General features: G+C 40.0%; 1 protein-coding gene across 1 annotated transcript in view; it reads left to right on the top strand.

Moving 5' to 3' along the window:
- Positions 1–7,500, top strand: part of LOC122256555 (uncharacterized) — a gene marked incomplete in the record, with an annotated part of 161,508 nt that overhangs the window by 2,061 nt on the left and 151,947 nt on the right. Inside the window, 1 exon segment of the mRNA XM_086555194.1 lies at positions 3,963–4,014.

The following is a 7,500-nucleotide window of genomic DNA, read 5'->3' as shown; positions in this document are numbered from 1 at the left end:
CTCTCTCTCTCTCTCTCTCTCTCTCTCTCTCTCTCTCTCTCTCTCTCTCTCTCTCTCTCTCTCTCTCTCTCTTTCTGTTCCTTTCCTTTTCCCTCTGTCTCTGTCTCTGTCTCTCTGTCTCTCTCTCACTCTCCTTTTGTATTTCATACGTTTCTCTTCCTTTTAGCAATTTGTCTCTCCCTCTCTCTACCAAGGGCATGTCTTTTTCCATGTCTCTATTCCCCCAATTTGATTTTTCTGTTCATTCCTATATTGCTCTCCACGCACCTTAGTCGATCTTCTGGTTTCAATTCCCTTTTTCGCATTCTTTTGTCTGACGCACTTAGCCCTCATCCCCCCCTCACTCCCTCCCTCCTTCACCCTCCTCCCTCAACCCTTTTTTATCCGTGCATTCATTTCTTTCTGATAAATTCTTTTCTTTCAATACTCCCACAGTGTCCCCCTCCCCCTCTGCCCCTATACTTTTCTTTCTCTCTAGCTCTCTTTCTCTCTCTCTTTGTTTGTTTCGCCTCCTCTCTCTCTTCTCTCTCTCTCTTTCTTTCTTATTCTCTATCATTCTCTCTCTCTCTCTCTCTTTCTCTCTCTTTCTTACTCACTCATTTTCTTACTCTTTCTCATTTTCTTACTCTCTCTCTCTCTCTCTCTCTCTCTCTCTCTCTCTCTCTCTCTCTCTCTCTCTCTCTCTCTCTCTCTCTCTCATTCCCCCTCTCATCATTCATTCATCCATTCATCCCTCCCTCCTTCCCTCCCTCCCTTCATATCCCCCCTATTGCCCGACCCTTAATCTCCCCCCCCCATTTCTTTTCAGATAGTCTCACCATCTCTTACATTCCAAATTCAGACAGACAGGTCCGTCTTGCACAGGCATAATAATTTCCTTCCCTCCCTCCTTTCCTCTCTTCTTGCAGGCAGGCATTCTCTTTAGCATCTCGTCTGATCCTTGAGGTTTTTGTCTCGCTTGCTTGCTTGCTTGCTTGATCAGGCATCGGAGAATTAATATGATTTGTGGGAGAGGTGGGCGTGCGACCTCAATATCCTTTCGACTGTGTTGATTGCCTTTTTTTTTCCTTTTTTCTGGTAGGATTTGTTGTTGTTTAGTTTTTTCTTTTTTCTGTCTCTTCTATCTTCGTTTGACTTGTTTTTCTTTTTTATTTCTTTTTTCTTATTTTTTTCGTTAGTCTTTCGATTACGATTCATATGATTTTTATAAAAAAAAAATCACTTCTTTATTTATGAGGATTTCGATTGTGATTTTTTTTCGTTTGTCATCAAGTGTTCATAAGGATTAGTTTTGCGGTTGTTTGTTTTTTTTACTATTTTTCTCTTCTATATGTGTAAAACCAACATCCTCTCTGGATTTTTTTTCTCTCTCTGCTGCTTGTAAGATGCACGGATATTTATCATTGAAGCGAAGAAAAACTTATGGGGGGAGGTCAATGCATATCGCTGAAGCTTCGGTTGCATATATATTTCTTTTATTATTCCTCGTTTTCACTTCTCTCTTTTTTTGTGTGTGTGTGGATTTTCGACTGCTTTTCATGTTCTCATGTCTCTGTCTATCTTTTTTTTCTATCTCTCTTTCTCTTTCTCTTTTTCCTTCTCCTTTTCCTTCTCTCTATCAATCTCTCTCTCTCTCTCTCTTTCTCTCTCTCTCTCTCTCTCTCTCTCCCTCTCTTCGTTTTTTCCTATATGCTCCTTCCTTTTACCTGACAGCTCTTTTGTTCGTCCTACATTACGCTCAGATATTCATCTTTTTGTTGTTGTTTTATCGTTTACTTGCCTCTCTCCATGTCTGCTGGTCGAGTCTGCTGCCCATCACCGCGAGAGAAGGATACACATCATAATGGAGTCACGTTCTTAAAACAGTTTGATTCTTGTGGGCCGTAAACGCGCGGGAAAAAAAACACCACGAGAACTCGATCGATCGGTCGTAAATGTAACAAAAAGCAAATACGCACAGATACCACTGGTATGAAAAAAAAGGTGGGGGGGGCAAAGAGAGGTTTTGAAAGTCGTGAAAAAGAGAGGACCCATAAAGAGACACAGGCGAAGAATGGGAGGCATAGAAGTGCGCAGCTTGACGCGGTGGAAAAGGGCATTTCTAGTATATGGTGATGATGGTCTGGACGCCTGGATACAAAGGCGGCGAGGGAATTTGAAGCTTCACAGGAAGGGCAGAATCTCGTTTGCATTTACAGAATGGATGAAGAGTTTAAGCATATTTGCCGTTTTAGAGCCTCCGGCATGGAAGTATGAATTTTTATGTATATGTGTATATATAGTTTATCTTTTTAAATTTCTTCAGTGCACATTTCTGTTGTCATTCTGTATTTTCGGGAATGTAAAGAGAGAGAAAAAAAAAATGTTGAAAAGTTCAAATAGGAGAGTACAAATAAAATATGTAGTTAATTAGCCACGTCAAATTATATGAGATGAATTCACCGGCTAAGACTAGAGAATTTTTTATGACAGAAAAACGGAAGATGACACATTGGCAGGAATAATCTCCAGAGTGCGTTATGTCAGTGACTGATGGAATCACACTACGGGCTTTTAAAAGGTGCGGGAAGCTGTCGGATGGAATGCAAACACAAAGAACCAGCTGGCTTAATAACATTCATCATCGGTGAAAAATCTAGGTCTTGGATATACTCCTAGATATAAAGAACGATTCTTAGACATAATTACATACTTCAAAATGTTTGATTTGACATAATTTAAAGCATGAAGTTTTTGTTATGGTGAAAATACACAGGCGCGAGGCATGGTATTCTTAAGTATAATGGTAAGCCTTTTCAATGTTAATTAAGTTGATGAAGATGGTTTAGTTACCATGTTATCGTGTCTTAGTCGTGCACTTAAGGAGAGAAACTGCACTAGTAAATGTTCAAAATCAAATAGCATATACTTTGGTGGATAGCATTTTTTTTCTTCAAAATAATCAGAGAAAAGCGACAAACCATAGAAAAGAAAAAATATACATATATGCCCTAAAAAAGACTAAAACAAAAGAAAACTCTAGATCACAAGTAAAACAAACAGAGTTAACAAAAAATCGTTAATCTGAACATCATCAGCATCTTCCTCTCTAATAAGGAATATCACACAATAATCCAGAACAGGAAAAAAAAAAAAAAAAAAAAAAAAAAAAAAACAGGAAGACACACATAAAACTTCTGTCTAACTTCAAGATATGGAGGAAGGACGTGATGCCTTGGACGTTACATTTACGTTCCTTTGACGGTGAATAATGGTCCCTTGGGAAAGGATTCTAAGATGTGAAGAAGGAGGAGAAGGAGGAGGAGGATATAGGAAGGTGTGTGGGGGGCGGGGAGAGGGGGGGGGGAGGATTCGTAGATTCTTGGAAAGAGAAAGACGTGGCAGGTTCATCTTCCGAGTGTTTCTTTTTGTTTTGTGCATGAGGCAAAGCACTTAAGAATTACTAATTAATAAAATATAAACTAACGCTGACTTGACACCTATTCTATGAATAAACATGATTCCTCACATTTCAATGTATATATATTTTTTTTCCTTTTTTTTCATCGCTTCTACTGTGCCGTATAGGCCTATTGTCTCCAAACATTTACATAGGATTTCAGTTGTTTTTTCCTCTTGCCTTATATTTCATATAAACGCCTTCCGCTTTAAAAAAAAAAAATCGTTTTAGTGAATATGAATACTTTTTCTATTGCTTATGACATAGGCCTACCTCCGACTAACCCATTTTAACATTATTGTTTATATATTCATTTTAATTAACTGATGTTCTTATTTTTCCCATTAGGTAACCAGACTTCACTCCAATAAACTTTATTTATACGATTATATTTCCTTCACGATCCACAATGTTATCATTCTTTTAAACCAAAGTTTATTTTGCTGATGTCCTTTTACTTTGACGATCATATGACACCAGTGACAACATTTCCTTTGTTTTACGTCTTCCTCACTTCTTGCAGCGTGTACTTCACTAAAGCGGCGTAGGGGGTAAACCAACTTCCTTTGGATAAAGTAAGTGTAAACCGAGATATCTAACCATGTAATGCGGTTAGGTGTAGTTAGATTCGGTTGGATGGACAACTTTCTCTTCCTCTGTTTCTAAATCTATGTCGTCCCTCTCTTTTTTTCTGTTTGTTTGTCACTCTATCTCTCTTTCTCACTCTCTCTCTTTCTTTCTTTTTCTCTCTCTCTTTCTCTTTCTCTTTCTCTCTCTCTCTCTCTCTATCTCTATCTTTATCTCTCTCTCTCTCTCTCTCTCTTACTCACACTCTTAATCTCTTTATCTGTCACTCTTACTTTCACTCTACCTATCTTCCTATTTATCTGTCAGTCTATCTCTGTTTTCCTCCCCCTCTGTTTCTCTCTCTCTCCCTCTCTTTCTCTCTCTCTCTCTCTCTCTCTCTCTCTCTCTCTCGCTCGCTCGCTCTCTCTCTCTCTCTCTCTCTCTCTCTCTCTCTCTCTCTCTCTCTCTCTCTCTCTCTCTCTCTCTCTCTCTCCCCCCCTCCCTCCCTCTTTCTCTCTCCCTCTCCCTCCCCCACTCCCTCTCTTCTTCCATATTTATCCGTCTCCTTCCTCCTTCTCTCCTCCTACATTCTCATCCTCTATCTCTTCCTTCAATACGAAACTAATGACTAACACATGCAACTTAAACACTTGAACATGCTCTCTCCTGACTCATTACTACTGCCGCGACGCACATTGATTGCCAAAACTCATCTGCCTCGATGTTGCAACTCGGCGCTAAAGACATCTTAGCTTTTCCTCATTCTTGCATTAGTGTCGTAAGATGCTTGGGTGCAGTCGCCGATAAGTGAGTGGGTTGTAAACAAGTTGTAGCCTGCTAAAACCTTTTACGATGTAAACAATGACCAAGGGAGACATGTCCTGCACGGCCAGGCTCTCTCTACCCCGTTTACACCGTTAACGGCTCCAGCATGTTTGGCAATAAAACGGTAGAGTTGCAGTGGTTTTGTAGGGGAGGCGGAGGGGGAGGGGGAGGGGGTAGGGGAGGGGGAGATGGGGGTTGAGGTGAGGATGGATCTCGGCGAAGTGAAAAGGCCTTCCTGTCTTCACAAGGACGAAAGGGACATGAGTATGTTTTTACGTTTTTTTTTTTTTTTGTTTTTTTTTGTATTTTTTTCATTCCTCGGTGAGTTAAGTAGGTTTCAAGCTAGCAGGTGTTTGTAGGTTAAAGTGCATTGATACTGCTTGCATGAAAAGCACTCGGGGTTCAAACAGCGTTCGCATCTCAAAGGTATTAGCGCGATACATGGAGAGGGCGGGTCCAGCCAGGAGGCGAGGTAACCTGGTGGGGGGGGGGAGACGGGACGGGATGGGAGAAGCAGGAGAAGGAGAAGGCGAAGGAGACACTAGAAACGCAAGATAAAATATATCCGTGTCCAATGCCGACGCCATGAGGGGAAAACCGCAGGGAAGTACAGAAGGAAGAGAGAAAATTATTAAAGGCAAAAAACAGAGAGAGGGAGAGAGAGAGAGAGAGAGAGAGAGAGAGAGAGAGAGAGAGAGAGAGAGAGAGAGAGAGAGAGAGAGAGAGAGAACAGTGAAGACCAGAAGGAAAGGTGCGTTGTCAAGGGACGTGGGGACCGGAGCTTAGGGAAACGCTCTTAGGAGGAGCTGAGATACCTGGAACCCGAAGGCGGGACACGTCGACGGGGTTACAGGGAGGGCATCTCTCACTGGCGCCACTTCCCGCGTCGGCGACGAGGCAAGAATTTAGTGACAAACGAAGTGGAGGATGAAAGGTTGAGAGGGAGAGAAACGAAGATAGAAAAACGGATCAGCTAGGAGAAACAGAGGAAGGGAGAAATGGAGGTTGGGGAGGGAGGGAGAGAGGGGGAGAGGGAGGGAGGGAGAGAGGGAGAGAGGGAGAGAGAGAGAGAGAGAGAGAGAGAGAGAGAGAGAGAGAGAGAGAGAGAGAGAGAGAGAGAGAGAGAGAGAGAGAGAGAGAGAGAGGGAGGGAGGGAGGGAGGGGAAGAGGGAAAGAGAGAGAAAGGGAAAGAGAGTGAGAGAAATAGAGAGACAGAGACAGGAAAACATGCAAACATACACATACACCTAAAAATAACAGAGACAAACACACAAACAGACACAGCAAATGAGAGAGAGAGAGGGACAGACAGACCCCAACAACGAACCACACATAACAAAAAAAAAAGAAAGAAAAATAAACAAGCCAGCACACAAACACAAAAATAGACCGGATAGAGTTACACACACACAAAAAAAAAAAAAATAAAAAATAAAAGAGGGGGGGTAGAGGAGGGGAAGAATGAGAGAAAGTGTGGTTAAGCATGAGTCTGTGTGTTTGTATATGTGTGGACGCGTTCATAAGACTGGAACTCCCCGGGCAGGACGAGTTCTAAGTCCAAGGCTGCGCGAAGTTTTCCTACTTTGGGTTATGCGAAATATACACACGCTTACACATCTGTTCCCCCCCTCCCCCGCCCCCCTCCATAATTTTGCAACAGATGTTTAATTTTTTGGTTTATTTATTTACTTTTTTATTTTTATCTTAATTAAATTTTCTGCATTAGTATTTCTTGTGTTTAAATGAACGTGATACAAGTGTTTACTTTGTGCACTAGTCTTTTTTTTTTTTTTTTTTTTTTTTTTTTTTGTTGAATTAGATCACTTGCAATGAAGGAAATCTCGTTTTGCTTGAGTTCATGGCTCCGCTCTGCCTCGGTTGTTGCATGCAGCATTTCTAATTCTGTTGTGTAATGTCGAGGACATCATTGTTGTTTTTATCATAATAGTGATAATGATGATAGTGGTAATTGATATCATTACCATCGTCTTCATCATTATTAGTAGTAATATTATTATTTGTATTATCACATCATCATTATCATTATTATTATTGTTATTATCATTTTCATTATTATTATTGTTATAAATATCATTATTATGATTATTATCATTATTATTATTATTATTACTACTACTATTATCATCATCATTACCATTATAGTTGCTACTGCTATTACTATTGCTATAGTTATAATGATGATGACGAGGAAAAAACGATAAAAGTCGGGCCTAATTAAGCAATTCTGAATCACTCTCTCGTTTTGGCTTTTTACGCATATTTTTGGGATATAAAATCATCATGAGCTTATAATATGTATGAAGAGACCATAAACATGATAAAGTCTGCAAGAAAAAGGTTATTTTTACACTCTTACTTAGAAATTATGGGTTAGTTAGTTGATAATATAACACAGGAAAAGGCTGAGTTTGCTAGAAACGCCGAATTTACGAAGGTCGTAAATACGCAATACGTATTTATTTAGTTTTTTAAAAACACGTGTCGATTTCACTAGTAATTTTTTTTTTTTCGTTTGGCGTTTTACTTTGTGTTAAGTTGATTACGGGATTAATGTTTTTTTTATTTTATTCGTTAGCTGTTACTGGATTTATATACTTTTGGTGATATTACTTTTGTTAGTAATGATGAGAGTGAGGGTGGTGGTGGTG

The sequence above is a fragment of the Penaeus japonicus genome, unplaced genomic scaffold (assembly GCF_977035675.1).
Source record: "Penaeus japonicus unplaced genomic scaffold, GWHDUDI00000001_assembly GWHDUDI00000003, whole genome shotgun sequence".
NCBI classification, from domain to species: Eukaryota; Metazoa; Arthropoda; class Malacostraca; order Decapoda; family Penaeidae; genus Penaeus; species Penaeus japonicus.
This window is presented reverse-complemented; position numbering and strand designations above follow the sequence as displayed.